The sequence below is a fragment of the Ascaphus truei genome, chromosome 1 (genome assembly GCF_040206685.1).
Source record: "Ascaphus truei isolate aAscTru1 chromosome 1, aAscTru1.hap1, whole genome shotgun sequence".
NCBI lineage: Eukaryota > Metazoa > Chordata > Amphibia > Anura > Ascaphidae > Ascaphus > Ascaphus truei.
In genome coordinates this window covers 69,192,599-69,198,910 of record NC_134483.1, presented here as the reverse complement: position 1 = coordinate 69,198,910, position 6,312 = coordinate 69,192,599, and the positions used below count along the sequence as shown (strand labels likewise).

Below are 6,312 nucleotides of genomic sequence, written 5' to 3'. Positions count from 1 at the left end.
CAGATTTAGGTGTCTGGACAGAACTGGTGGGGCTCTTCTATACAAGCCTCAAAAAGTCTCTGATATTATCCTTGCCTGTTGCATTTTGCACAATGTTGCACTCAGGCACAATGTACAATCAGACCTAGCTGAGCCTTTGGTAGACGAGCATCCCACCCATGTAGCTGCTGAAAATGAACAAACAGCCAGTGGTGGCCAGACACGCCAGAATCTCATCAATTCATTTTTTTCTTGTAAGTAAAAACAGATATGTTCCAAGTTCTACTTTTATACTTACATTATGTTATCTTAACAATAATTTTTTTTTATATAACCTTCTGTTAGGACACAGATGAATATGGGTTGCACACCTTTCTTTTCTCTGCTGTGTGCACAAAGGGATGTGGCACCGGTATGTTATTGTTGCACAGGTTATATAATCCCTCTTCAATTGTACTTTAGTTGTGTGTATGTGAATACAACTGGGGTAACAAAGCACTAATATTTTAGCATTGTGTTGTTCCTTATGCTAACACAATACACATATTATGCCCATACTCATTCATGCTTCTAGTATGCTTACATACAATGTTATTGGTGCAGTGTAACATGTACATCCATATGATGTGTACACCAGGCTCATTTACATTTTGAATGTCATTAAATATACATGGTGTTGCACATTTAACACCAAATACACACTTTGATGTGTTGTTTACGGTACTGAAGATGGCATGTCAATGTTTGCAATTTATATATTGTTCCTTTGCATTATAGGTATATTTGCAGTATGACTGATCATGGTATGTATATTTGCTGACATCTCTCATAAGATGTGGCTACCTCAATCTTCCTATAATTATTTGAACTAAAAACCCAACATATTGGTTTAAACACAAATGTTACATATATGTACTTTCTGTATCATGTATATGCATTTAGCTACTCTTGAGGTTTCATGTGCATTGTATTACAAAATGATTACTCACATTTCATCACATTTTATGTATGTTTCCTTATAATTTCCATTAATGTAATATAGAGGTGTTTGGAGAAAAGGGGATAACTGTACTTATTTGTTTACTTACGGGAGCACATTCATCACTAGCATAGACACACTTTTTAAGACAACTGTTTGTGTCTCTATCAATTGGTGTAGGATCCATGTATAACACCGACAAATGATAACACCAGCTTTATTATGGTAGCTTATATCATCATATTGACTATACTATGTATTTTTAAACGATTAATAAACACCGTAAACTATAGTTAGTTAGGTTAATGAAATATACACAGAAACGTACTTCATAACATGATGGTGATGTCATATTCAGAACATCATGCATTGGAGGGGACCATAACATCTGGCCAGTAACATTATTTGCTACAGTCCCAAACCATTTTATCTACATACCCATGTAACAAGAGATTTTAAATATAAATGGCTACTTGGTTGTAAGTGTCCTTTACATTGGGAGAAGGAGTGGCTCAGTGAGTAAAGACACACACTGGCACTGATAGTTTGAAGCAGGGGAGTCTGGTTCAATTCCCGTTGTGGGCTCCTTGTGACCTTGGCCAAGTCACTTTATCTCCCTGTGCCTCATGCGGCAAAAAAACATTTGTACGTTCCACGGGCCAGGGACCTCAGGCTGAAACATGTGTCTGTAAATCGCTGCGTACAACTAGCAGCCCTATACATGAACATGCTCATATTATTATTATTATTATTATTGTTACATAGTTTCGACAGTCATACGTTCCATTACACAATAGAATACACAAATGTGTTAGCAGAGTGGGAATGGTTGTTATATAAAAAACACACCATGTCATAAAATGTTAGTAGTCATTAAAGAACACTCAAGAAAAATTCAATAGGCACTATTTTGCAACATCATTATGTTAATTAAGTGCTTATGCAATATAGGCATAAGGGTATCACTTTTTTAATTGTTTGTTAATAAGCGCTGCAAGCAATATAAAATTAGTTCCATATGTAGTATAGTAGTCGGTGGCTCCTCCTCACAATCATCTCATATAAAGGTAGACTCTTCTGAAATCATACATTGATCCGATTGTATCTTCCCCGACATCTCTGAAATACAGCAAACACATGATGGTCAAATATGGCACCTTACTATATATGTATCCGTGACAACACGTTACACAGCTCTATATGATTGTGTACATACACACGTCACTCATTTATATGTTACAACTACAAGTGTACATCAGTATGTAATTTTTATTATCATTTGTAGCAGCCATAACTATGTATATGAAGTGAACGTTGCCTGTATACTGAAAAATGTGCGCGCACATCTTAGTGTGCGCACGCACTTCACGCTTGGCTCCACTAACTGTTAGCGCATGCGCAAAACAAAGCGAACGTTGTGCGTTCAATACATGTAGAAAATACCAGTAAACATCACATCTTTATTTCAAATACAATGAAGATGAAACTAAAATCATTCTAAACGAGTACATCTGTATTCTTTTAAACCAGACGTGTTTGGACAGAAAGGACGGCCGATTACACAATGCGCAAATGCAATACGTGTGACGTCATGTTAAGCCAGCGTGAAACGCACGCTAACACTCCTCCCACTCAATTAACATTCGGCTAACGCCCAGGGTACGCCTACAAACACTGAGCCGCACGCATCACACACTGCAGTTACCGTTACTATAACAAAACATGACAGCCAATAGGCTTTGAGGCGCGCACGTCGCTTGGGGGCGGGACTTACATCCGTAATCCTTTTTAAGGACGCCTTGGCCCATGACAAGGGTCCCACGTCATACGTGGTGGACCCGGTTTTCAATGTTGTAGATGTTGCATGATAACAAAACAGGTATGTGTTAGAGTTATGGAAAAATGTTGCTAATATGTTTAAAGGGATAGGAAAGTACGTATATGTATACCGTCAGCAATGTGTACTACTCTTTCAGGTTCTACTATATTGTATTAGGAAACAATTTGTTTGTGATCGCTACATGTTATGCAGTCTGCAATGTTACGCTGTATCCACGCATTGAAAGTGAAAATGGTGGTTACAAAAAAAAAAAAAATTTAAACGCAGAGTCAACGCATAACGATTGTTATATTTACCATTCTTCTAGAATTAACTCTTCGCCTGGCTGCAACTGGTCGCTCCAGAAATGCAAGGCATTTTCATCCACGCTTGACCCAACCGCTGAATCCAGTATGACACATATCTCCTCCAGGAAGCGCTCATAGGAATCGCCACTGCTTTCTTCAAATAATTGGTCGGGAGGTAGGTTCATTTCTTCGGGATCCCATTCCAATGCATTTTCAGCTGAAAGGCTTGGTACATAATCATAGTACTTTTGTTCTTGTACAATGTGGGTTTCAGGAATGGAGGCTGCAGATATTGCAGCACGTATCGATTCAAACGGATCAGTAGTAGTGGATACATTGCTATTGCCATTAGGAATAAATATGCCTTTCACGACAATATAAGTGCCGTCTTTCAGGAGAAATTGTTTTTCCTGGGCAATCTTCCAGAAACCATAGGTGTGTTGTAGCTTATCCTGGTCACGTTCAAAAAAGTCATTACTTGATAAAGTGAATCTTATTGAGGAATTAAAATTCCGTGCATGCTTACGGTCTTGGTAATAAGGATATTTTGCTCGAATGAAATCATCGATTTGGCGTGTGCTTGCTTTCTGTCCGCGACTGTTCAAGATGGCTTCACAGATCATGTACTTATACCCTAAAAGGGGATTAATATTGGTAACGAATTCATCAGCCATGTCTGAGTAGCACAAAAGCTGTGTGCAGGTCTGTGTTATTTGCTCATCAAAATGAATGTGCTGAATGGCTAACAAACTCCTGTTTTTCCTTGTCAAGGTCATCAAAACTAACTACTTTGACTCCTTATTTCAAACGCCAATTGGCTTTGTAAATCTAATTGGGTTAACAGTTGTGGTTAGTGATATGGGACTGTGGGAGAAACATTTCTCCTTCTTTTATCTCGTTTCTGAAAAACATCCCTAGACTTTGAAATCGTTCACATAGTGTTTTTTTGAAAACTAACAAAGACCACTGTGTGAAAAAATTCTTAGCCAGGCATATCAGTACAAACACACACCTGCAAAAAGAAATGTTTTTTCCCCGCTTACATTTCTGTGTGTATGTGAAAGTCTGGTTAACTCCCTGTCTGCATGAGTTTAAATACGTGTGTATATATATATATCTAAATATATCTCTCTTATAAAAATATATATATATTTATATATTATATTTTATTTTTTTTAATATTGCAGGAGTACACACAACATTGATGGCAGTAAGTATACCTTGTATGAAACCTATTTAAATGGTGAGAAACATGATTGAATGAAGTAATAAACATTTGTTTAAGCACAATACTGTTAGAGTCTCATACTTAGGATATTTCTCAAACATTATGCCTGTATTATTAAAATAGTGTGCTTTCACAAGGAAGCATGAAGTGTATTAGTTTGTAAAATACATGTATACCAGTTTATATAGTACTATATATATATATATATATATATATATATATATATACACACACACACACACACACACACACACACACACACACACACACACACACACACACACACACACACACACACACACACACACACACACACACACACACACACACACTCTGTGTGTGTGTGTGTATATATATTTTTATACATTCTGAGATGTTATTGAAACAAGAACACACAAATGATTAAAGGACAAAATTAGAATGCCCAAGCAAGGCAAAGGTAAGTAATAATTTACACATAATCCTGCTGTACACGTACAAGAAAGATGTTTGCAGTTACTTAGGTGTTTTTATAAATGCATGTGACTAATATGCATATGCAATTCTTACATCAATTAACACACCCAAATGCAATGTTTTGCTGCAAAGTCAATGGCAGCTTCTCTAAACTTTGCAACTGGTTCCAGGTGGACCATTACTGAACAGACGATTAATACATAAATATTTATAACACTATTCATTAATTGAGTGTTAACATTTCCAAAACTTCACGTGTACAAGAACATACTTGAAAGTTTGGAAACAACACAGTCTTCAGCATACATACAATAGTAATTAGATAATGTGAAGTCAACAAAACAAGGCCAAAGACATATTTTCTGAATTATAACATTTATTTTTTTTGTTCCTTTTGCGAGCGAGTAACAGGCCTGCTTGTTGTCTCTTGAATTTTCCTTTTTCTTTTGCCACCAACTTTAGGCACAGCAGAGCCACTTTGAGTGGCCTCTGGCACTTCACGGGCAGGGCTTGTGGGCAGTGACTCACCTACAGGGCTTTTGGGCAGTGACTGTTCACCTACGGGGCTTGTGGCCAGTGACTCACCTACAGGGCTTGTGGCCAGTGATTCACCTACAGGGCTTTTGGGCAGTGATTCACCTACAGGGCTTTTGGGCAGTGATTCACCTACAGGGCTTTTGGGTAGTGACTGTGAGCAAGTTGGTAGACACTGCACAAGTGATGGTTGGTCTGTTTCATGTGTGTCTTTTGTTGTTTTTGACCAAAAACTGGTCAGTAGTAACTGCTTGTATTTTGTTTTTGTGGGCTCCTTTGTAGGTGTCAGCTGCTGATTTTGTACAGATGGCAGTGGTAGTATGTCGTCAGGAACCTGCACAGCAATCTCTGCTACTTGACCGGTAACATTTGGGCCTGGTGAATGAATATCAGATGAATGTGGTGAAAACTGACCTGCATGAACAGATCCTGGCTGGGAGGTGTTGAATTGTGGTACATTAGTCATTCTCCAGTAATTAGCTTGTGTTTGCTGAACAACTAATGCTTCGAATGAGGTGTTGATTTTTTGCAACTGTTTCGGCACTTCAATGAAGACTCTGTGGAGATGTGCCAATTGTGAAACTGTTTCTTCCTGCAGTGCAATCATCCTTTCCAGCACTGTCATGAAGTCAGAATGGCGACGATTTTCTGCTTCCACAATTTTTCCCTCAGAAGCTACAATTGCATCGTATGTCGTATTTGCTGGACGATTTGCCGGTAAAACAGTTTCAATTGGAACGTCTTCATGGTCACTTGCTTCTATTTGTGTGTGTATGGCGGTGGCGTCATCATCATCATCATCATAATCCTCTTCATCATGTTCTACAAATAAATGTACAAATTATTAAATGTCATGTTAATCTCTGCTGTGTTACTATGTAATTGTACTGTGTCATAAGTAACAACTAACATGTTTCCATACGTTTTATAACCTCACATTAAAAACTACCTTGACTTAAGAATAATGTTTGGACTCAGAATGAAATATGAGTGAATGAAAACTTGCTGT

General features: G+C 37.8%; 1 long non-coding RNA gene across 1 annotated transcript; it reads left to right on the top strand.

Moving 5' to 3' along the window:
• The first annotated feature begins 3,215 nt into the window (after positions 1-3,215).
• LOC142469101 (uncharacterized) lies at positions 3,216-5,908 on the top strand. Its single transcript, XR_012788960.1, has 3 exons — positions 3,216-3,260; positions 4,273-4,328; positions 5,586-5,908. It is a non-coding gene; the product is annotated as an uncharacterized LOC142469101 (long non-coding RNA).
• Positions 5,909-6,312: the final 404 nt, after the last annotated feature.